This window comes from Crocodylus siamensis, chromosome 7, assembly GCF_052110815.1.
Source record: "Crocodylus siamensis isolate JL-2025a chromosome 7, ASM5211081v1, whole genome shotgun sequence".
Lineage (NCBI taxonomy): Eukaryota > Metazoa > Chordata > Crocodylia > Crocodylidae > Crocodylus > Crocodylus siamensis.
The window spans coordinates 44,596,072-44,620,834 of record NC_143401.1 but is presented as its reverse complement, the minus strand read 5'-3'; the positions used below and the strand labels follow the sequence as shown (position 1 = coordinate 44,620,834).

General features: G+C 45.9%; 1 protein-coding gene and 1 long non-coding RNA gene across 16 annotated transcripts in view; one reads left to right on the top strand and one right to left on the bottom strand.

Moving 5' to 3' along the window:
• LOC149859739 (uncharacterized) overlaps positions 1 to 14,546 on the bottom strand; it is a 39,918-nt gene extending 25,372 nt beyond the window's left edge. For 4 of the 15 annotated variants that reach the window (XR_016443535.1, XR_016443534.1, XR_016443531.1 and 1 more), the window contains exon 1: positions 14,227 to 14,546. The gene's annotated coding sequence lies outside the window, so the exon portion shown is untranslated. Of the gene's footprint in view, positions 1 to 8,863; positions 8,948 to 14,226 lie in introns of all 15 variants that reach the window. The other 11 variants (XR_016443541.1, XR_016443538.1, XR_016443536.1 and 8 more) reach the window with 6 other exon arrangements.
• LOC149859738 (uncharacterized) lies at positions 14,436 to 24,390 on the top strand. Its single transcript, XR_016443542.1, has 3 exons — positions 14,436 to 14,562; positions 21,839 to 21,916; positions 23,381 to 24,390. It is a non-coding gene; the product is annotated as an uncharacterized LOC149859738 (long non-coding RNA).
• Positions 24,391 to 24,763: the final 373 nt, after the last annotated feature.

Below are 24,763 nucleotides of genomic sequence, written 5' to 3'. Positions count from 1 at the left end.
AATTTGATTTAGAGATGATTTGGACCAATTTGGAGGCTGAATCTCCAAATACGAATTGGATCTCTTGAAGTGTAAAACTTTTTTAATCGATTCGGAAGAGATTCGGTGATTCAGAGGGCAGTTTTTCTGGGAAAACAGAAACTTAGAAGAGGGAAGGGGAGCAGGTGGGGAAGGACTAACATCTCTACCTGGCCAGTGAGCGTGATTTCTCTCTGACTGCCCTTCCAATCAGTGTCTGGGGGAGGGACATAGAAACAGCATAAAAGCCTCTGTCTGCAGGCTTGTTGTGCTTTTTGTGAGCTGGTTCTGAGTGAGCAACAGCATTAGAAAGGTACTGGACTGCCTGGCTTGCTTCATAGTCATTCAGTTGCCTGCTCCTTTTTGTTCTTAGAAAGGATTGGATAGTATATAGTTTAGTTTAGATTATCTTGTCTTAGCTTAGAATCTCTCTACTTAATACTTATCCAATTCATTTCTTTCAATTTATATTTGTTATCTTTTTTTTACAAACTCTTAAAAAAGAAAGCTCAGTGTTTTCCCTGATGCCTCCATTTCCATTTTTACTGACTGGCTTTCTTGCTTGTATTGCATACCAGGCCAGCCTCTGACTTCTTTACTATTCCTTCCATCCAGGACCAGGAGACTGTAGCAGGGCACTAGGGTGCCTGCTACTGAAGATAGGGAATGGCTTAGCTGCCAGTTAGGAAGGCAGCAGCTGTTAGCTGTTGGGAGCTGATTAGATCAGCTGACCACCAGGGGGCGAGGCTTGGCCTTCATAAGGAAGGGAAGGCTGAGGCCAGACACAGTTCCGCAGGAGCAGGAGCAGGAGCAGGAGCAGGAGCAGGAGCAGGAGCAGGAGCAGGAGCAGGAGCAGGAGCAGGAGCAGGAGCAGGAGCAGGAGCAGGAGCAGGAGCAGGAGCAGGAGCAGGAGCAGGAGCGCTTACGGTGGCAGTTTGACCGCTGCAATGATGCGAGGGGAGGGAGAGAACCCCTGAGAAAGGTATTGGAGAGAGCCAACATAGTTTGTGGAGTTGTGATTATTACACCGGAGGACCGGGCGAGGCTGTAGGGGTGGAGGAGGCCTCAGCCGGAGCTCCCCAGTAAGGAGGGGGAGTTCCTGGCACCAAGGAGGGTGCCACATGTGGGGTTGTCCTGACCCCAGCCCATTGGGGCGACTTCGGGAAGAGCCTAGCAGAGGTGGAAGCCCAGTAGGGTGTGGGCCCAGGAAGGTGGGCCTAAGCAGTGGGGGGGTCCCAACCCCAGCCCAGCGTGGGCATTACCGGGACAGGCCCCAGAAGCCCCAATTGGGATGGGGCGTAGGCCCAGGTTGGGCATAGACAGGCCCAAGTGCGGGTGGGGAGCGCACGAGGCGTGACCACAGGCCCAGTGGGGGGCACAGGAAGGCCTGAGGGTGGGCAGTGAGCGCAAGAGGTGCGAGCAAGGGCCCCAGTGGGGGCATAGGAAGGCCCGAGGGCGGGCAGCGAGCGCAAGAGGGCAGGCATAGAGACCGTGGGGCGCAGGCCAGCACGTGAGTGGCTGCGGAATGTAAGGGAGGCAGGCCTGAGTGGGGCGCTGCCTGTGACATACGAAGCCCCGAGAGGGGAGTAAGCCTCTTGGGAAGTCCGGGCTGGGCGAGAAGGGGCACAATCAGAGAGAGAGCCGCCCCGGGGGGGGCGCGTGTATTGAGTTGGCCCCGGGAGAAGACCAGCACCGGGAATCAAAGAAAATCCCGGCATAGTAAGACCGGCCCTGTGCCAAGAAGGGTAGGACGGCAGCCTCCTTCACTGAACTAACAAGATCAAAGATGTGGTGGGCGAGATGGAGGATGCGTTAAAGACCCAGACTTGGCACGGTAGACAAGGACACTAGGGGAGGTCACGGCACCCCTAGGGGCTGTCCTGCCACAGAGACATGCCAACGGCAGGTGCTTCCTCAGCCTGACAAAGGGGTTTTCAGCCTGAAAGCTTCTTAAGATGTATTTCTCTAACTATTCCATTTTTTTTTCATTTTAAAAAAACATAAACATAAAAACACAAAATAAGCCATCACACACCATGAGGAACATATATCCAACACAACATCTTTACTTCTTGCTGTCAATTCCTTTATAAAAAGAAAGGCTCTGTGACAGTTCAGTTTGGCTACCTTTGATGCTGCTGGTGCTACTGGTGTTGAGCCAGCTAAGTTACTTTGACTTGCTGCCATTTACAGTGGTAGACTAGACCAAGGCTGTAGAAGAAGCCTCACTGGGGCACACTGCTGTGTTGTGCAGACGGCCCAATACCAGGAAGGGCGCGCGCGTGCACGCACACACACACACAGTGAGGGCGCACCTAACAGACACGAGCTAGGTACAACTACTTGAGAGGAAAGAAGGGCCTGAATGTTCAATTTTGCTACCTTTGATGCTGCTGGTGTGGAGCCAGGTAAGTTATTTTGACCTGCTGCCATTTACAGTGGTGGACTGGATGGAAGCTGTAGGGGAGGAGCAGGGCTTACTGGAGCACACTGCCATGTTGTATAGAGGCCCCGGCACCAAGAAGGGCACACCTGAACACACACACACAGTGTCACCCACCCATGTCACGGGTTTTGCCTGCCTGCAGCCAGAGGTGCAGGGGCCCGGAACCAAGACTCCCCCTGCACCTATTTCCTTGACATCTGGCAGGCTTTGTGGCCACAGTAGGGCCTAGCAGCCAGCCCTGCAATACTTTTTTTCACCCCCCTGCACCCTAAGAGAGAGACAGTTGCACAGACATTCATGTCATGAGTTTTACCTGTTGGCAGGCAGAGGTGCAGGGCCCTAGAACCCCACTGCATCTATCTCCTTGACAGCTGGCAGGCTTTGTGGCTGCAGCAGGGCCTAGCAGGCCTGCAGTTTCACCCTGCTGTGCCTTAACATACACACAGTGTCACCTAGGTCACGAGTTTTGCTTGTCAGCAGTTTGAGGTGTAGTTTCCTAGAAACCCCTGCACCTATCTCCTTGAAACTTGGCAGGGGCTACCACTCCTGCAAGTTTCATCCAAATCAGCCAAAATACAACAAAGTTATAAATTCATTGATTCCCCATTATACTCTATGGCCGAATCTCTGAATCTCTCCGAATTGGCTCTGAATCTTCCAAAGTCAGTTTGGCCCAATCAAATTGCAAAAGCAATTCAGATCTCCAAATTGAATCGCTTGCATCCAAATTGGCCAAATCCAAATCAAATAGTTCCCTATTCGCATAGGGCTATTAATTTGTTTAGCCATTCAGTAGTCAGTTCCAGCAACTCAGAAAGCTGAAAATAAGTGCATTTCCCCACTGTCCTTATCTTTTAACTAGCTAATTGCCTGCCAAGAATGTGTGGGCAGGGATCAGGTGGGGATGGAGCCTTGTGCCTCCCCCTGTCCAGGCCTGGTCTGCACTTCCCTCTATCACAGCCAGTCCGGGCCTGCTACCATGCCAGGGCTGGGGTCACTCCCCCCTGCACCACTTGGGGTCCAGGCCCACTCCACCCTGCAGCACTGCTGGCTCCATGGAGCACGGTGGGGGTGCAAAATCAGGTCCTTCCACCCTACATTGGGCCTGCTGTCCTCCGCACTGCCACCGCATCAGCCCTGCAGACAGCAACAACTGAAGGGGGGAGTAGCGGGCTGAGGACAGCGCTGGTGGCCTTGCCCCTCCATGGTGTCCTGACCCCGCTCCCCCCCACCATGCTGCCACTGCTGTTGTTACCTCCAAGGAGCAAGGCAGTGGGGGCAAGGTCAGCTCTGGTGGCCTTGCCCCCCTGCTGCATCATCACCACCTGCTGCAGGGAACAGGGTGGGGGAAGCGAAGCCAATGTTCTGTAGCCATGGCCTTCATAGAGTAGGGCAGGGGGAGTGAGGCCAGATCTCACTACTGTTATTATTGCTAGCTATTAGGGTAATGATGTGGATTTTGGGGAGTGCTGGGTGTGTAGCTGAATTAAAGTTTTTTTCCTGTCTCTCAGCAAAAGCCGCTAGTCACAAGGCTGGATGATATATTAAAAGTAACTAACTTCGCTAATGCTTAAGTAAGCAGATTCTTAACAAAAGGATAGGGTGCAAAATGTATGATGTAGTGTGTAAAAATAGGATACAGACCAATGGATATCATTAGGGGATGAAGCAGAGTATGACCTTGGAGATGATGCTGAAGTCAGTAAGAAAACTAGAAAGAACCAGCAAGAAACCACAGTTGACCAAAAGAAGCAGAGGTCAAAGTCTTACACATGTGCTCTTACAGCATGTGAATGAATGAAATGCATAGACAATACCATGCTAAGGAAGCAAACAGTAAATAGAGGTGGAGCTTGAGATGGGAGGAGAAATGGGTGGAACTGAAGGAGGGACATAGGCGGGGTAAATGTTAATAAGTATGAACCAAGGTGTATAAATGTTAGAAAGAACTATTGTTCAGAGCAGGTTCACTGGTTCATGGGCTGTGTCTGTAAGGGACCCTTGTCTGAAGCTGTCTCCATTCTGAATAAAGCTGTTGTGAGCAATGTGTGCTAATGTTTTCTACCTGCTTGCTCTGGCTAATGAGGAACAGGATCCATGAGTGATTGGACCGTCATCTCACTAGTCATTGGGCACTGCATGGAGTTGGGGTCTAACATTTTGGTGCAGTCGGCAGGATTCGACCATCCCAATCCTACCAGGGTAAGGCATATTTATGCACGAGTGTACTAGGTTCTTTTGGACCATCTCAGCTATCATACCCTGTCTTTTACCTTTCCCCAGTAGCATGGCAGCAGGTTCAGAGACTTTTCCTCTCTGTGTGTGGGGTAAGGATGACCTCCATGATTTTATTAAGAGTTGGGTTAAATAGAATGGGGGTCCACTGCAGGGACCCCAGGAGAGTCTGTTTAGCTCATCTTGGAGTACTGACTGGGATTGGGCCAAGGGAATTTTGAGTGAAAAGACATGGAAGCAGACCTTCCATAAAGCAGCTGCCCTCCAGGCTTTTTCTTGAGGTGTTCAGGCCTTATGGCTCAAGTGTCATGAACAGAAAAAGCTTTGTTGGGAAAAGGATGCTCAAATATGTCAACTTAAAGAGGTTGTAGCCCAACAGCAATTATTCAACTGTGCTTCAGTGTTTGCTTTTGAGATAAAGGAGAGAGACTCAGATGATTTGTGAAGTGCAAAGCATGTGATTGAATCTCTCAAGTCTCTTATTGATAAGATGCAGGTGGAGCGTGAGGCTCTGGGAAATGCAGCTGATTCCTGGAGTAACACTGTTCCAAGCAGCAAGCAGCTGCCTGTGGTAATACCATCCACCTCCCCGTCTATCTATCTTCTGCCTCCCCACCTGTCCCTCCTGATCCCCCTGACTACTCAGCAGAAGCACACACTGTTGAGTGAGTTGTACACCTGAACCCTCCCACTGCAGTGGATCCCACCCCTGCTGACCAGCGGCTATTGCATTGATCTGGTGTAACTCTGCCTGAAGGGATGACTCAGATGCAGAGCATTAGAATCACTTCCCCTAGCCCCATGAGGCAAGAAGCATTGAAAGCTCAATTGGCCTTATGCCCTTAGAATGGAATGCCTGAACCCAATGGCTAGTAAAGGCTCAAAAAAGTCTTGCTCTATACTCAAGCACTGATTTGGCTGAAATTTTACCTGGGCTAGCAAAAGGAATCAGTCCCGCCATTCTAGGAACTGGAGAGTGGCAGGCCCGAATGAGATATTGCCCAAAAGCTCTTTGGAATCTACATCATGGACCAAGTCAAATGCATCTGTTTCCAAAAGAACATCCCTGGGATATAATTGAATGAGTGCAGGTTTGGGCCCAAGTATGGGAAGATCCCCTAGCTGTACAAGGGGCATTGCCCAGGTGGGGAAGGCAATAGGGACCACCATTTATTTGATGCATGGATACAGCTGGCCCCCCCAGAATTAATCACTATTTAGAGATGCAGGAGAGAACATTACAAGCTGACTGCTTACATCATTACCTCAATTGCGCTGAAGCTGGGTGGCTAGGTGGTGATTAAAACAAACCACTCAAGCCTGACAGAACCAAGGGGCTGCGGAGTCCAAGTGATAGCTCCACTGACTAGAATGCATGGTGGGAGATTTATTGGCTAAACTTGTTGGCACCCCCCCCCCCAAGCCACACCCTGAAAATTCTGGTCACGGAGAGGGCAATCGAAGACGTAACAACAGCAAGGGCTGCTGACTGTGCAGACCAAGGGAGTGGGAATGCCCCCAGGGGGTATGTCCCTTGATAACTTCCTCAACTGGGAGACTTGCTTTAAATGTGGCACCCCTCACCCAGCATCTCAGGTCCTTGCCCTCACTTCAGAGTCTGAAAATCTGCCCATACCCTTCCAAGACCTCCTGTGGTCCCAGCCAGTGTCTCCCATTCCAATTCAACCAGGACAGGAGACCCTGGATCCGGGGCTGGGTGGAAGGAGGGGCGCCTGATGAAATCTTTCTAGATACCGGATCCATGCTAAATTTCAGCAAGACTACCTCCCCTATGGAGGGGGAGGAAAAACCCCTGGTCTCATTCTCAGGAACCACGAGAGGTTCTAATCAAAATTGGAGGGTGACACGGGTTGCGTCCATAAACAACCTCCGTCACCAAATACAAAAGTCCCAATTGGCTTGGATGTGTCACCCATCCCTTAGTATTATTGGACTACTACCAGCTGGTATGGGTCAAGTGGGGTCCAACGCATCAACCCATGGAATTAGCCTGCCATTCTGTCAAAGTGCTGAAGCCCACAGTCCTTCCGATGGGTTGGGAGACATGGGGAAACATATGGGCTACTGACAGCCTAGATGCAGGATTACTAAAAAACCAGGAACTGTTCGAATTCTAGGAGGAAACCCTGCTAAATCACCTCAATATCCAATCCCAAGGGAAGCAGTACAGAGTATCTCCATGGTTATTCGAACCTTGTGAGAGCACAAAATTATTCAACTCCAAATGTCTCCTGCCAATTCTCCTGTATGGCCGGTGAGAAAACCAAATGGTACGTGGTGACTCACCATCAATTACAGGAAATTAAATGCTGTTTTTATCCCCATAGCACCAGTAGAGGCTATATTTCCTGAAATAGTTAGCCAGCTAACCAACCAAGCACAATGAATTTCTGTTCTGGATATTAGTAATGGCTTTTGGAGTCTTTCTGTTCATCCAGGTGACCAATGAAAAACAGCATTCACCTGGCAGGGATTGCAGTTTGTCTGGATACGGCTACCGCAGGGGTACCACAACATACCCAGATTGTTCCATCAAGCATTGAAAAAGGTACTGTTGCCTGCATTAGAGCACTGCCTGCAATATGTAGATGATAGCCTCATCTGGGGAGTCACACAGGAACAATGTCACCACCATACTGAAGCAATTTTGCAATTGCTACAAAATTCTGGCCTCATAGTAAACAGCACCAAAGCCCAGCTAATAAAACAAGAAGTGCAGTATCTGGGGCTCACAATCACTTGCCAGGGAAAACACATTTTCACTGATCGGCTTTCACTAATTTGTCAGATGCCTCCACCTATTGACTGAAAATCATTATAATCTTTTATTGGTCTTGTGGGGTTTAGCCGAGAGTTTATATCTGATTGCAGTGAGATTATAGAACTGCTCCACCAAACAGTGCGGCAAACCAAATGGGTGTGGTCTCCAGAGTGCCAAGCTGCATTCACAAAGCTAAAAGACAGGTTAAAAAGAGCCCCTCCTCTTAGTGCTAGGAACCCCAACATAGAAGTAGAAATCTGGTGTTGAGCCACCGACCAGCTTCTGATGGCAATAGCCATTCAATAGATGGAAATAAATGGAGTTGATGTTCCCTTAGTGCTTGCTTCCCAGAGGCTTAGCCTCACAGAACAGAAATATGGGATTTGTGAAAAGGCATTGCTAAGTATGTATTAGGGTCTACAAAAGTTCAAGTATCTAATAGGTTGAGACACAGTATGCATTTGAACACTACACAACCCCCATTGGCTGCTTCGAACCAGAGAATTGTTAAAGGGAGAATTAACAACCCCACAGATTGGTAGGTTTTTGCTGGCATTAGCTAACCCAGGAATTTAGTTTCAGCCCCCTCCTTCAGCAGAAATTAGTATCTTTGGCTGGATAACTCTTTGAGTGGTTGATTTGGGGGATTGTGAGGGATAACTTTAATAAATTAACAATTCAGGACCGCAGTCCTATTTCCTCCTAACTCCCAACTGGCACAGAAATTTCATACTCATACTCAGAAGCTATCACAATTTTTTACCAATATTTACTCTAACATACATTGTAAATCAAGAGAGGAAAAGTATATGCAGTTAAATCTATCAGAATATCAAGCAACAGTCTGAGGGAAGATCATGGCTGATTTTAAAAGAGGTAACATAAAACTGAAGGAAAATAGATTCAAAATAGCTTCAAATCAAGCTGTGGCGGGGTGGCCTAAACACTGGAACAGTGAGGTACAGAAACAAAACTTACCAGGGGACGCCAAGGAAACCACATCAAGCCGAGGGAGAAAAGATGTCATGCCCTGACTAATTAAAGGAACCAGCTGGGGCCAAGGCAAATCAAAGGCTGCCACGGCAAGCCCGGCTGCCATACTTCAAGGCTGGGGGAAGAAAAATGGCACAGCAGGCAGAAAAGAAAAGAACCACGTTGAGAAAAGGGAGAACAGCTGTGTCCAGAGGACAGCAAATCAGATGCTGCCACAGGGGACACAGTGGGGGGAAAAGGAGAATTTAAAGGGACACCTGAGGAGTGTCTGGGATCAGCCCAGGGAGGGGGAGAGGGAAGCTGAGGTGCAAAAAGAGGAAGCACCAAGAGAAGATGACAAGAGGAGCTGACCCTGAGGCTTGGAGGAAAGCCTCTGCCCTTGCATTTACCTGAGAGGAGCTGGTGACATGATGGAGGAGATACCTTTATCAGTGAGCCCAGTCCCAAGGAGTGAAGAGAACTGCTTTGGGACTCTAGAAGGAAGAAGAAATGCAGACAGAATTACCTCTTCAGGAGGGGGGGGGTTCATCCCAACCCTGAAGGTAAGGGTGGGACTAGACTCAAGAGGTGGCTGTCTTGGGACCCATGCAGGAAAAAACGGGGCAAGCAGCCAACGTAGCATGAGACCCTGACTAGCATACTCATGGAACTAAGATCAGACCCTCTATCTAGTAGGCTAGAGACACGAAGCCTGAAACATCTGGTGTGGCTGGGGCAGAGTATGGGGATTGTGGAGCCCTGCGAAGACAAGCGGACTTCCTGAACCTCTAACTGAGTTTTGTCCCAAAGTGTTTTGGTACCTCTCTAATCATCAACAAAAGCATGGCAAGTAAGTTTTAAGGGACAGAACATGATGGTTACAACAGACACGGCTCAGCTCCAGACAGCATGACCCTGCTCCCCTACACAAGCATATTGTCTAAAAGTGATATTTAGACAGATGACAGCCAAACATTCCATTTATGCTACCTGTCTGTGTAGAACAGGGATGGGCAATTATTTGGGCCCAAGGGCCACTGAGGGAGTTTTGCTGAGCTGTTGCAGACTGGGTCAGCACCCCCAACACTGCATCAGACCAGTCAGAACCTGTCCCCCTGCCCTGCAACAGTTCACCAAAACTCCCTAAGTGGCTCTATCCTGGGCCTGCCCCACAGTCAGTGCCTAGTGATCCTCGAGTCTCCACGGAGGAAGTGCTTGGCCCAGTGGATGAGATGGGGCTGCAGGTGGGCAGACAGTGACATCTGGGAGTGGGATGGGTAGGTGGGGTCAGAGCTGGGGCTGGGATCACGGGGCAGTATTAAGGGGTGTTGACAATATCAGGCCTGAACCTGGGGCAAGGCCATGATCCATTCCTGGTATACCTCTGCCTGTGGAATCAGCACCTGTCTCAGGGATATGTGAGCAGTGGATCATGGCTCTGACCCGGGCCCTGGCCCCACACTATAACTGCCCCATGATTCCAGGCCCAGGCAGACCTTGACTACCTGTCCTGCTCCCAGATGCTGCTCCCCACCTGCTTGCAGCCCCATCCCATTCACCCAGCTGAAAACTTCCTGCCAGCCTGGGTCCTGGGCTGGTCTCTATGGAGACCCTACCTGCCAGCCTGCTCTGTTGGGTGGCCCTAGGGTTGGGTGTGGGACAGACGGGCTAAGGTACTTGGGCAGTGGCTCTGGGTCTGGCTGCAGTTGCAGCTGGAAGAAGCTGTCACTTTTGGGACTGCCGGGAAACATAGTAAGGCCCCACCCGAGCCCCGCTGTGCACCTGGGGGCAATAGTACCAGCTGTATGCCATGGCCTGGGCTGCTGCCCCACACCTGGCCAGGTAGGGCCAAGAGACCCACTATGGACTGGATGGAATCCTTTGGTGGGTCAGATGGTCTGCAGGTCATATTTTGCCCCTTCCCGCTGCTGTCTAGTGTTTGTACCTTTCTTGTTTTCTAATGCAAAGTGCTTACTAATTGTGTGTGTGTGTGTGTGTGCGCGCGCATGCACGCGTCTAATACTACTTTCAGTATATTCATAATTGCAGGCTTTATGGTTCTGTGAGTTAGTTCTTTAGAATTTATTACATTATAAAAAAAGGCTATTTATCCTTAGCTCCCTTGGATATTAATTCAGTTTTTTTCTAGCATCTTTGAAACCTGATTCATGCCCTATTTGAACTACTCAGTCTTCATTTGAACTGACTCTTCAGTTTCCTAACATCCTCAAAGTTGTACCCCCTAAGGTCTTTTATTGTATGTTCGGTGACTTCCTTCTTCATAATTTGGGAATATCACACAATATATATAGGTATGTCATGTGGTTCACTGGTTAAGATTGAGCCCTGAAGGTGAGGAGTCCTGGTTTCTATTCCTGTCTTTGCCAGTAGATTGTTGGTTGATGTTGGCAAGTACCTAGCCCCTGTTTTTCCTTAATTACTTTAAAATAAATTAAGAATAAATATTACCTTATGGGCTAGGAATAGACATTGCATATAAACCAGTTTAAGTGATCAGAGTCTGGTTTAAACATGTAACAGAACATAAGTTCCATGCACATAAAACAGTTTCAAAATAGCTGCAACAGGTTTAAGATAAACCTAGTTGAATGCTGTATTAGACTGAACTAGTCAAACTAGTTTATCCAACGTCCGTCCCAGACCCCTTCCTGGTTTAAGTTAAACTAGAGTCCCCCAGCATCCCAGAAGGTTTTCAGCCCAGAGATGAGAGCTGGCCCTGCCCCTCTGCTCCCTAACCAGAACTCAAGCAGAGACTGCAGGCACAGCAGGGTCTGCCTTGCTTCCCCCTGCCCCGCCATCACTGCTCAAGCAGGGATTCCCTTCTCCCTCCAGTCTCCCACAGCACAGACCCTAGCCCCATGGATCCTAGGCATGTGGTATGCTACCTAATACTGAGAGGTGTCTATGTGTGTGTGTGTCCCCAATTTCACTGGGACAGGCAGACAGAACAGTATCCATTTAGGGTGTTTTGGAGCTAATCAACAGGTCAGCTTGTAATGTCCCTCTCTTCCTTCCTTGGAAAAAGCTGTTTAAGAAGAACTTGAACTAATGAGAGAGGCTTTTGTTTTCTTGATGGGCTGCTAAATGCTGTACTATCAGCTCTCTGCTGGCTCCCTCACCTGTCAGTTTTTCAGACAGTATGAAGAAGCAGGGAGAGGGAGATTGAAAAGCTCTATATCATCAGCAGACATATGTATTGCATACCCCTCCTTTGCCTCAGAATGCTAGCCCAGGGCTGGCAACACTCCCACCCCTTGAGCAGCAAGCAGGGAAAAGTCTGGGACTGTGCAGGCAGGGTAGGTGTTTAAACCCCTCCCTTATCAGAGGTCCTGCTGGGACCTGGCTACACCCCCGGCCTGCTCAGCTCAGCAATGTGGAATGGAAGGGAGGGCTGCTCTAGAAACCCCTAGCTTCTAGCCTGCGCCACTGCAAAAATGTGCCTCAGTCCAGAGAGAAGGTCTGTGCAGTTGCAAACTGCTTCAACCTAGGCAGGTTAGATTAACCTGCAAAAATTGAATCAATTCAGGTTCAGGCTTTTTGAATGTCTGTTCCTATCCATCATGTATGTGAAAATGCATTAATGTTTGTGAAACATAATGAGTTCTTCAGATTTAAAAAGGCATTAAAGTGATAAGCCCCAGACTTAATTTAAATTTATTATCTGTCAACTATGTGATATGTACTCAGTATTGTTTATTACATTAATTTCCACTGTATCTTAATCTCTTTTAAATGTTGCAGTCAACTACTGTCAATCATTAACTCAGAAAAAACATCTTTAACCAATCAAATACAACAGAAGTCCACTAAGCACTTTTCTATTGACCAGGGATTGAGTATTTGAACAGTTGTATTCCAGTAAAGTGCAAAAGCTTTGGAAAGGGGTGTTGGTTGTAGCCATGTTGGTCTAAGGGCATAGGAAGACTGTGGCAGAAAGCCACCTTGGTTTCTCCCCAAAATCTCTGCCCTGTTACAATGTGATTAGATGGGCCAGCACAGAGGATTCACACCTCAGCCTGTCTCTTTAGGTAACCTGAGCTGGCTGCATTCCTGAGGGAGGGGGGAACCTGCTCCCTCTGCCTACGTGACTGGCATCCGCCACCTGGGTGAGGGGCATCTACCTGGGGAGCTGGAATCTGCCTGGTAACAGGTGATGGATTTCAAATTGGTTGGCTGACAGCCAACTGGGGCTGACCTCCACTGGACCAGGTGAATGAGGTCACAGGGGCTATATAGGTTGTGGGGGGTAAGGAGGCTCTCTCTCTTCGGTCATGAGGTGAAGCAGCAGCAAAGCAGGGGAGACAAAGAAGCCTTACCATCTGAACCTAGTTCTCTCTCTCACCCCAAGACTCCAGAGGGGAAACTGGAGAACTCTGGAAGATGCTTGTGAGTAAGCTACTCAATTGGATTAGATATTTAGCTGGCAGTAACACAGATGCGTAATCAAAAGGCTACCTCAGCCACACTGTTTGCTCTTTAGGATTTCTAAGATATTGCTCAACCCTGTACCCTAGTTTACCCTACCCCTTGTAATCAATAAAGTTCTCCTTTTTGACTGGTGTGGGAGACTTATTGAGGGGTGGGTCTAAATTATGCCTAAGAGACCCCTTAGGTCTGCGGACTAAGGGAGACTTTACTTTTTGCCCCCTTGACTTGGGAAAGTGCCCCAAGTGCCTGTACTGGGTCGAGTACCCATCGGACTATTAGGCCTGTGTTTCCCCGAGGATACAGGGCCGAGACAGTCCCTTCTCGGGGTGGTGGCGCCGATGTTACCCCCAGACTAGTGAGTGTGCTCTGGGGGAGGGGTCGGCCAAGCATAAGGCGCCCCTAGGGAGGCATTCAGAGCCTGGAAGGTGGTCGGGCGCAGGGAGTTGGGCGGCTCAACGCAGGAGTGCCCCCTACTGGCCCGCCACAAAGACAAGGTTGATGTGATATCTTTTATTTGACAAGCTAAATAGTTGGAAAAATTGTCCTTGGCAAGCTTTTGGGCACAAACTTCCTTCTTCAGGCAATAGGGAGAGTCTGTTAGTGTTTATGTGCTCTCCTGTGTAAAATAGTGGCCAATATGTAAATTGCAGGTCTGTGAAAATGGAAATGCATGGCAGTGAGGATCAGAGGGAATGGGAGACAGTAGGTGAGAGACAGGTTGGGTAGGGGGAGGAGGAATGTAGAACTGTTGATAGAATGTAGCTGGTAAAATACAGATAGGTTACCTGGGGTTATCAAATGGCAGGCAGGTTATAACCTGCTATAAATCCAACATCCATATCTAGTTCATGATTTTTTGTATCCAGTAGATTTAAGAAGTGAAGTTCATAGGCTTGTCTATGAAAGGTGTTTTGTAAATTCCTTTTGAGGATTAGAACTGAGAAATTGGAGAGAGAATGATTATCTTGTGCAAAGTGTGCACCCACAGGTAACTGGATATTTTTGTCTTTGATAGATTTTTGGTGTGCTTTGGAAATGGTTTCATATGCACATGAATCATAGGTAATTATAACAATCAAAATTTCCTCCAGGGTTTGTTTTTTTCTCTGAGACATTTCTTTACAGGTATCTAAACCCTGTTACTGACTTTAGGAAATGTTCAGAAATATTATTGATTAATATCTCTTCCTTTTCCTAGCCTCTTGTGAAAGAGTGAGAAAGAGCAAACAAAAGCCCCAAGGTACCTTACATGCTAGGCAGGGGAGGTCAGAAGAAAAGCAGCCCGCAGCAAGAGATAGAGAGAGTGAAAAAGAACACCACTCACAGCATGAACGGCTGGCAGGGCTGCAGCTGGAGACCGGAAGGGAAGAGAAACATTCGCCGCACTTCTGGAGCAGCATCTTGCTCAGTATTTGAGGAGGGAGGCTGCCCAGACGTATTTCCAACCCTGGAGAGGGGCAGAGGGAGGGTCAATTCCCTGCAAGCCACAGAGAGAGGAGTGGCTGAGTGTCCTGGAAGGCAAGGGTTATGAAACGTGCCAGAGGAATGCCTGGGAGTGACCCTAGGAAGGAGTCCTGCACACACACAGCTGTTGATAATCTCTGGAGTGGAGTGTCAGCTGAGGACCTGAAGGAGAGGTCTGAGGAAACTGCTGTTCCAGGTTAGAGCCTTGCTGCACATGGAAAAGATCTCATTGGGACTGTGAATGTTCACAAAGAAGCCAGGCAGGCCTATGCAGAACAGTGACTGGACTAATTGATTTATTTCACTGTTGAGATTTGGATTTGAGAGCCTGACCATGGGTGAAAGGGACATGGACTGAGCCTGACAAGGAGACTGAGAGCAGTCGGGGGAGTGGGGTTTGGTTCTTTTTCCGTTTTTTTTTTGATACAAACAAAAAAGATTAAACTTAACTCTGCAGCCACAAAGATTATAAACTTAAGTTTGAAAAGGCGAATGCTAAAGCAGTAATTGTTAACCATGTTGCCACAGCACCCTGGGATGCTTTGAGCTCCTTTCAAGGGTGTTGCACAGTTTTACACAATATTAGCACTGTTCGGTTTACAAACATGATTCACAGGATAAATCCATGGATTCAAATAGGAATCCATAGTTGTGGATCTTCTGTGTTCTTTGTAACATAAAAAATGTTCTATTATTTTTCTGAGATCAAAAAATAAAGGAAAACTAAAAGCTGGCATTTTCTGAGGGGGGCCTTGAGTTCACAAAAGGTTGAGAACCACTGCCCTGAAGACATAAGGTAACTAACATAACTTAAAATACATTCTATTTTTGAATCTCATTACTTTTATGACAGCTGTATCATTTTGAAGGCCTAAGTGTATGGTTTTGGCAATCCTGTGCTTACCCACCCCACTAAGTATGGTGCAGCTTATTTAATGGTTTTAAAGTATTTTGAGATCCCCTGAAAGAAGGCAACCCTGTACAAGTGCATTGGTGATTCCAGTTTAAATTTGTTTCTATATAGTCTTGTACAAGGTCTATTTTTTTCTTTATGCACGTGTAACTGCCATGTGCACAAAGGGAGAAAAAGAGATTGTATCTCTTAAGCTGCATCATAGTTTCATAGTTGGTAGGATTGGAAGGTACCTGAGCAGATTATCAAGTCTGACCCCCTGCCATGGCAGAAAATAGTACTGGGGTCAAACGACTATGGCAAGGTGTTCATCCAGCCTCCTCTTAAAGACCCCCAGGGTAGGAGCCTGCACCACTTCTCTTGGAAGTTGGTTCCAGATCCTAGCCGTCCTGATCGTGAAGTAGTGCCTCCTAATATCTAGCCTGAATCTACCCTCTGCCAGCTTGTGACCATTATTTCTTGTCTCTCCTGGGAGTGCACGGGGGAACAGGGACTCCCCCAATGCCTGCTGGTCCCCTCTGACTAGTTTGTAAATGGCCACTAGATCTCCCCTCAGCCTTCTCTTGTGGAGGCTCAACAGGTTCAGGTCCCATAGCCTCTCCTTATAGGGACTGCCCTGCTGCCCCCTGATCATGCGAGTGGCCCTCCTCTGGACCCTCTCCATGTTGTCCGCATCCCTCCTGAAGTGCGGCGCCCAGAACTGGACACAGTACTCCAACTGCAACCTGACCAGTGTTGCATAGAGGGGGAAGATCATCTCTTTGGACCTGCTTCAGATGCATTTGTGGATGCATGACAGGTGCGGTTGGCCTTCCTGACCGCATCCCCACACTGTTGGCCCATGTTCATTTTGGCATCAATAATGACTCCAAGATCCTTTTCTGCCTCTGCACTGATGAGAAGAGAGTTCCCCAGCCTGTAAGTATGCCGCTGGTTCTTCCTCCCCAGGTGCAGTACCTTGCACTTGTCAGTGTTGAAACCCATCCTATTCTCATCTGCCCACCCCTGTAACCTGTCTAGGTCTGATTGCAGCCTATTCCTCTCTTCTAGCATGCCTACTTCTCGCCACATCTTAGTGTCATCTGCAAATTTGAACAGGGTGCTATTTACACCCCTGTCCAAGTCGCTGGTGAAGATGTTGAACAGTGTAGGCCCAAGGAGCAAGCCCTGTGGAACCCCACTGCCCACATTCCTCCAGGTCAAATAAGACCCATCCAGCACCACTCTCTGTGTGCGGCCCTTCAGCCAACTAGTGACCCATTTGACTGTGTAGGTGTCGACATCACAATCTCCTAATTTTTTCATGAGAATGGGGTGAGAGACAGTGTCGAGGGCCTTCCTAAAGTCCAGAAAGACTATGTCCACTGCTACATCTGCATCTAAGGATTTTGTGACCTGGTTATAGAAGGCTACCAGGTTGGTCTGACAGGACCTGCCTCTTATGAACCCATGTTGGTTGCTCCTAAGCATAATATCCCCTGCTGGCCCCTCGCAGACATGTGCCAGCATAATTCTCTCAAAAAGCTTACCCAGGATCTAGGTAAGACTGACTGGCCTATAGATTCCTGGGTCCTCCTTCCTTCCTTTTTTGAAAATGGGAACCACATTGGCCCTTTTCCAGTCCTCTGGCACTACACCAGAGCACCATGAGTGCTCGTAAAGCTGTGCCAGGGGCCCTGCAATGACCTCTGCTAATTCCCTCAGCACGCTGGGGTGGAGATAATCAGGACCTGCTGATTTAAATATGTCTAGTCCCTCCAGAAGTTCCCTGACTAGGTCCTCACTGACCATAGGCCTGGGTGCACCTCCCCTGGGTCCTATGGGGGTCCCAGTGGGGGGGGTGACCCAGTCCCTGCTCACAAAAATAGAGGCAAAGAAATTGTTATATAGGTTAGTCTTTGCTGTCTGGTGTGACGACCAGATTTCCTAGCATGTCCTTCAGAGGCCCCACGTTACCTGGTACCTTCTTTTTATCCCCTATTTATTTAAAAAAGGACTTCTTGTTGTCCTTGATCTGGGTAGCTAGGCCCAGTTCCATCTCTGCCTTGGCCTTCCTGATTGCTCCCCTACAGCCCTGAGCAACCAAGGTGATGGCCCCTCCCTTCCATTGGGATCTTCGAAGCAGTTTGCTTTCAGTTATTTTTCCTTTAATCCTGCAAATGTAATGTAATACAGTAACAAGTAAATGACATTTAAGTCTCCATTTGATGTTTTCTGATGCTTTCACATGCACAAACTAGATAGATTAGGGTCATATATGGACTACTTAATATAGATAAAATAAAACAGTGTTTTAAAAATGCCATTCAGAGAAGAGTGAGGCTGCTCTTTAGGTTTACTGAAACTCATTATTTGTACACCAGAAGAAAAAAAGAATCTGATATGGTTATAATAGTATTCATGAAAACAAAATTAATAATATTTAAACTGCTCTCTGCAGATTGATCCACCTGTGACTCAGGACACTGTTTATATAGAATTCAAATTCTGTGTTTCTTCATGAAAGGCCAATGAATGAAGAGAAAATGAATTTACCACATAATTAAGACAAGGGAAAAAAACCCAAACCCTATGCTAGAATTGTGTTGTAGTTGCTATACACTATGTCACTAGTACAAAATAGCTCTATGCTTGGCATACAGTTGGGTAGGACAAATAAAGGGACTCTTACTGATGCTACTGATGAATATATTTAGTAAAGGAGGGATGTAGTCTGGATGTTCACTCTTGGCTTTTTACTGTCTAGGGCTGTTTACAACCAGCAAATGGGAGATCACTGCAAACTGTTAAAATGTAGCACAGGAGTGACCTAAGCACTCCATAGCAAGACCTAAGTATCCCCTTCTTATTCCCTTCCTCCCTGCACCCCAACCCATACTCTGTGAGCGTCAGCGAAACTTCAGTTTCTGGTCTGTTTTACTCAATGATCACTTTTATTATTAGGTTATATATTTGAATTGATGAGAGGATACACTTTTAATCTTACAGATGCATTTAGTCTTCTCTTTAGTAATTATGTAATATTCTTTTTGATATGATCACCTAGTTTATGGGAGTTATGTTTTAGTGAGGCATGTGGGATTACATATACAGAAGTCTTTATTTCTCCAAGGCTTCTTATAGCGTCCATCACTATACCATGCTGTGCTTAATAGCCATTATGTGAAGGAAAAAGTGTTTAAGGATCCCAAACTAATTGTTCATAAGGAACATATGTATTTCAAAACAAACAGAAAATGAAGTGAGGTGGCTGATGGCCAAAAAAGTTGTGGGGCAATGCAGGCCTGTGAGGTTTTTGGTGAGCTATCCAGCAATGGTTCAATTATATGACAAAGTTACTGGCTGTTCCAGCAGAATGGATAAACACTGAATCTGAACAGAGTCAGTTGCTGTTTTCTTTATCAGCTGTCCTTCTACTGAAAGTTACGGTTGAGACTCATTAATGGGATAATGTAGATAAGGATCAACAGTTGGGCTCTTTATATTGTACCTATGCATACAGTACACAGATAATGTCAATCCCCAAGGCTGTCGGGCAGCCACCTTTCATCTGAAAAACAACAATTCTCAAAGCAGTAAGTCCAATTCCTTAAGGAGAGTGATACCGACAGTCCCTCTCCATAAATGAATACTGACATAAGTGCTGTACTTTGATCAGTCTAACTAAAAACTACAAATAATATATTTCAAAGTAAACAGCCCCTATCCCCACTTAGTACTGACCTAAATGCAATGTACTTACTAACTGTGTGTGTGTGTAAAACAAATGAAGATAGAAAAGTTTATAAGCAGTACACTTATATTTGTGCGTATGCTACATATATATTATATACTATATATACAATTATTACAGACACACGCAATTAGTAAGCACACTGCATTTAGGTAGCTGCTGCAGCTCTGAAAGGGAAGCATTTTTTTCAGTAGCTGCCTAGTAACTTCCATGTATTTCTTTATATGGACAATAATAAAGGTCAGTTACAGTAATCCTGGGTGAAATGATAGTCTTGCCATTTCTTTAGTAATGTGTGTGGGCAATGCAGTAGGCTACAAATCACTGTGGAAAGTAGGTGGCCCTAGCTCCCAAGAGAGTGTATATAGAATTTAAGGTAGTGTTAGAATGATGTTTAGCCATGATGTTTCAGGAATAATGCAAAGGGACAGGATTTCTCTAGGGTGATATCTTTTATTGAACCAAATATATAATGTATAATGTATGCATACAATTGGTCCAATAAATGATACCACCCTAAGAAATCCTTGCCTCATGCATATGGGATTTAAATAAGACAAATTAGTAAGTGGATATTTGAATATTCTTTATGACCAGCTATTTGACAGAGGCACTAAGTCTTAATTTATAGGAGAGCAAGAATCAGTTCCCTGTTCAGTGGCAAAAAGAATTACACAAGTATTACTTCTTCCTATCCATTGCTGAAGCCAAACTATTTTAAGAAAAAAAAAAAACTACATACCCAACTATTCATATACAGTTCCTAATTTTAATAATTTCTCAGATGTATTTTTAGGATGTGGTTAAGAAAAGCTGATGTCTAAATGGCATTAATGCGTCTTAAATGCCCAATCACTACATTTTATACAATTGAAATGGTTTTCAGATGCGTTGTACTGAGTATAACTATGTGAATATCTATATAATCCTGAACTTTTTCAGCCTTCCTTTGTAGGCACAACTTAAATAATCAAATCAGTATACAAGGTCCCATCCTGTTCCTCCTGGAAGTGGGACTAGCAGCAAAGGGGAATGCCCACACTTAGAACTACCACTTATACAGAAGACTGATCTGTGAGAACTAGAATTATTTGCAGTAGATCTTGTCTCCTCTGTGTTCTTTCTTAGGCCTTAAAGCTCAGATGTTTTTTTCTTTGCTGCTAATGGCGTTGCCATGCCAGCTTGACAGCCTGAGAAGGATGTTCCCATTCCTTGCAGCAGCAGTAGTAATTTATGTTTAATATTTTTCAGCATAATTTATGTCTCCATGTTACAGGAACATGTCATGTAGATTAGTTTTGTTTGGCCTGCCCTCAGGAGTGACCATACCAAACATGCCTTGCACTGGTGGCTCTATGCACAGCATATATAGAAGGGAAGGCTTTGGTTAAAAGGCTAAAATTTATTTAAGTCAAGTGACTAGTACAAAAATTTCATACAGTAGGGGCCAAAATTCAGTCAGACTTAACGGGTGCTTGCAGATGTAAAAAAACTCAAAAAATGGTGCTCTGCTGTAAACTTAATCCATTCCTGTACCAAGCTCTGTGCATATCCTGAAGAGGCAGGGCATTACATCAACCCGGCTTGCCTGACATCTGTAAAGATCAGCATTTCAGTGGGGCTTTTTGGGCGCTTTTATCTAATAACTGATTTTATCAGCGTTAGCTAAAAGTACCAAAAAACCCCACTGATGTGCCCAATCTTTACAGAGAGCCAGGTTTGAAGTAATACTCTGCTTCTTCTGGTAAGGCATGGCTTGTTTTTTTTTAATGTCTGCAAGCAACTGCCATGTCTATCTAGATTGCTAGCCTGTATATATATATGAAGTCTATATGAACTTTTTTTTTTATTGGTTTTAGTTGCTGTCTCTTCCTTTTCAGATTGTTCTTCTAAGGCATCTGGATTTACTGTTATATATCTTGTAGAAATTTAAGAATAATTAGTAAGGGCCAGAATGTAGAGCACTTACCAACTGAACTTAAAGAGACTCTTCACATTAATAAGGACTCAGCAGCCTGAGTAAAGGTTCCATAGATCAGTGGTCTCCAAACTTTTTTGATCGCACACCCCCATCAGTAAAAAATTTTTGAGCACGCACTCCCAATATATGTATATTTATATTTGCGCACCCCTATCAGTAAAAAAAAATTCTGAGCATGCACCCCCAATATATGTGTATTTATATAAATATACATCTAAATAGAAGTGCTAATATTTTCTTCCTGTACCCCAATGGATCATCTTGTGCACCCGCTGGAGACCACTGCCATAGATGAAGGAACCCTACTCTGAATTTCATTGTTTTTCACTTTAGGCAAACAAAATCTGTAAAATAAGATGTGCCTATATTATCAAAATGTTATTAGAGAAAGGGATTTAATTATAAAAAAAGGTAGTCTGAAATATCTTGTTCCCAGTTATTGCTGGTATGCTCAGAATTGGCATTACTGCCATCTGTAATCCCATCCCAAAATCCAGTTCCTTATTCAAGCTGTGATGTATTCTGTCTAGTGTATTGGTGTATGTAAATCTGAGTCTCCCAGAGTAGATCTCAAATAACAAGGGTATTCCCCATTTTTTTTCTTCTCAGTGGTAACCCCTAATCTCTCCTGCCACTTCTTGATGTTAAGCAGTTTATACTGGGAGGGTGCAACTTAAACACCACTGGACAATGGGGTACTGTTTAATTCCCTTGAGGTTTCGAACTTTTTCATAAAATGATCTGGTTGACCATAAAAGATGAAAACTCAGTATGTGTTCTTTATGATAAGGTTCTTTTATTAGGTGTCTATCTCCCTTTTTACACTGTTTTCTCTTGTTTCTTAGGTATCACCGCATCCTGGGATGAAGTCAATGACAAAAGTATGTTCTCCAAGCCACTGATTAATAACTTCTCCAGTGGCTGTAAGTATTATGTCCAATACCTCTCTCTAAGCAACCCACAGAAACTCAGGTAAAATAAACAAAGATGAGTTTCAGTCCTTTGGGCTCTATGAGCCCAATTCCCCCCTTTTTTTTTCCACAAAGGGTATAAAGTCCAACAAATAGGGTGTCTTCCCCTTTAAGCATGCTAAATGGTGTTGGGCTTACTGTCTTTATTTCTCGTCTTTTTTAATGGTGCTCCAGCATGGCCCAACCTTGTTATAATAATGAAAGAAATAAGAAAAGTTTTACTTGTCACTGTAGGGCTCAGCCACCTCTTCCTGGCTAGTCCTCTGTTTTCTGGAGTTGTGCTGGCTCCTGTATTGTGCTCCTGGCATTGATTCTTCACCTGACCTGACACTGTTCCCGATCTTCCCCAGCCAGCTGACACTTGACTCCTCTTCGCGCTCGCCGTCCCATTCAGTTTTTCTCCTGCTGTGACATGTCACCTATTCATATTTAAGTACTTAGATAACTTAAACATGTCACCTGCTCATATTTAAGTACTTAAATATTTAAGTAACAAATAATGATCCAAAACTGAGCTACAGTTAGGATCCTTCTGGCTTGCTCACATTTTGGACTTGGTGGGTCAGCTTCAGCAGGGAGCATGGCAAATGGTCTTAGCTTTGCCTAGGCCATGGTCTGCTTGTAAGAGTACTTAATCAGGAAGTGGGAGGTGCTTCAAACTCCCTTTGGCTAAAGGTGTTCTAGACCCAAGGGCTCCCACTCCCCCAGTAAGTTCCCTAACTGTGAGATTATTGGATTAAAAGGGTTGTTTTCCTCATTTTTTCCCTGTCATAGATTTTCCCCAACTAAAATGCTGAGTCCTACTGCAGACTTGTGTCCTTTCCTAGGTGAAATAGGAAATGACTATTATGGAAACTTTCTTAGCACGCTTATAAGGACAAGTACAGTTGTACACAGGGAAGTATGATAAAACAAATCTGGAGGATATTATTAAAAGCTAAACTGCAGGATCTAAAATCACTTAGCCACCTAAAGGTAAAGACAGATTTAAGTCTCTGTATGCACTCTATGCAGAAGGCTGCTTGTCATTCAATTGCCATAAATGCAAATATGCCACTGGGTCAGAGACTCATTTGATCCTAGCTGGACAGAAGACAGCTGCAACAGAACCCCAGCAACAATTATTAACAGCAGTATTAGATTGGAAATATGCTGGTAATGTATGTAACTGTTTTATTTTTTTTTCTTCTGTATAACTGCCGCGCGGCACTCTCACATTTATATAACCTTGAAGTCTTAACTAGTAAGCTAAATGAGCGCTTTGTATTTTTCTCTGTTGGCATTAAGCTACACATGCACATTTTGTAGATTTTATTTCTTATCTAGAAGTGTTATTTTTGCAGAAATGAAACTTATGTAAAAAGTCTGCCTAGCAATTACTATGTAAAAGAAACTATCCTATCCCTGTATGCTCAGGTTATATCATAGTGTCACAGAGGCAGTCCAACCAACATCTATAAAGAGGCAAAGAAACAGAAAACAGCAGAGATGACGACCGGAAAACTCTATAGGCCCGATCACCCTATAGACCAGTTCTCAGCCTCTCCATCTGGGTGTACCCCAGCGAAGACAAAGGTCTCAAAAATCCGACAACTAACAACGATTCACCGTGTTACAGTTTTGTACTGTATATCCCACTCATGAGCTGTTGACCAGTTCTGGGACTACGGAGCCGGCAGCTGCACCTAGCTTTGGACTTGTTCCACTGTTGGAACGCAAGGGCTGGCTCTGGAACCTCGTGAACCAACAGACCCCCTTGTATATCCCACTCATGAGCTGTTGACCGGTTCTGGGACTATGGAGCCGGCAGCCGCACCTAGCTTTGGACTAGCTCCACTGTTGGAACACAAGGGCTGGCTCTGGAACCCCGTGAACCAACAGACCCCCTTTGTATCCAGCATACTGTAACTGAAGAAACGTCGGAGACTCCACTCCTCGACTGCCTCTCATTGTAGCTTAGACAGCATATCTACGCTCACTATACTTGTATTTACTGCAGCTTCGTTCCAACGGGCCTCCTCTCTTATTCGTAAGAGGGTGAGGCCAGGTGAGTGAATAAAATCTTTTTGTTTTACTCTGTAATAACTTCTATTACTAACATCCCATCTAAATGAGCCGTTGACCAGTTCTGGGACTACGGAGCTGGCAGCCGCACCTAGCTTTGGACTAGTTCCACTGTTGGAGAGCAAGGGCTGGCTCTGGAACCTCGTGAACCAACGGACACCCTATAAATTAAGAAACATTAACAATTTACTCTAAGTCGTCTACTTGTGCCAACTCGGCGAACCTCGAGGGCGGCTATAAAGCTACCTCCAATCCTGCCCCACAAGCCGCGCGCTCGCACAGCTCCACAAAGCCCGTGGCTCCCCTAAGCGGTGCTGGAACCGCTAGCCCGGCATTCCGCCACAATGTACAGTAAAACTTCGGGAAAGCCACATTTCTCCAACTTCCATGTATACAGCTAGGCTAAAAACAAACAGCCAAAAAGCCCAAGGCTGAATTGATTCAATCTTTGCAGGTTAGTTTAGGTTAAACCGATAAGCAAGTGAACAGACTTTTACTTTTGATTCTGAAAATGCAGCCACACACCTACAGTGGCCCAGCTGCTGCTGCTGTCACAGTCCTGGCCTTAACCCAGCTCCTGCACTGTCTAGATGGAGTGGGCAGGAGCTCCCTTTACCCCTGGAAGGGTGGGGACAGTGACAGTGGCAGGGTGGGGAGGGGATGGAAGGGACATGATTGAGCATGAAGGAGAAGGTGGGGGGTGGGGGGAATTCTTACCTGGGGTTTAAGTTCCGA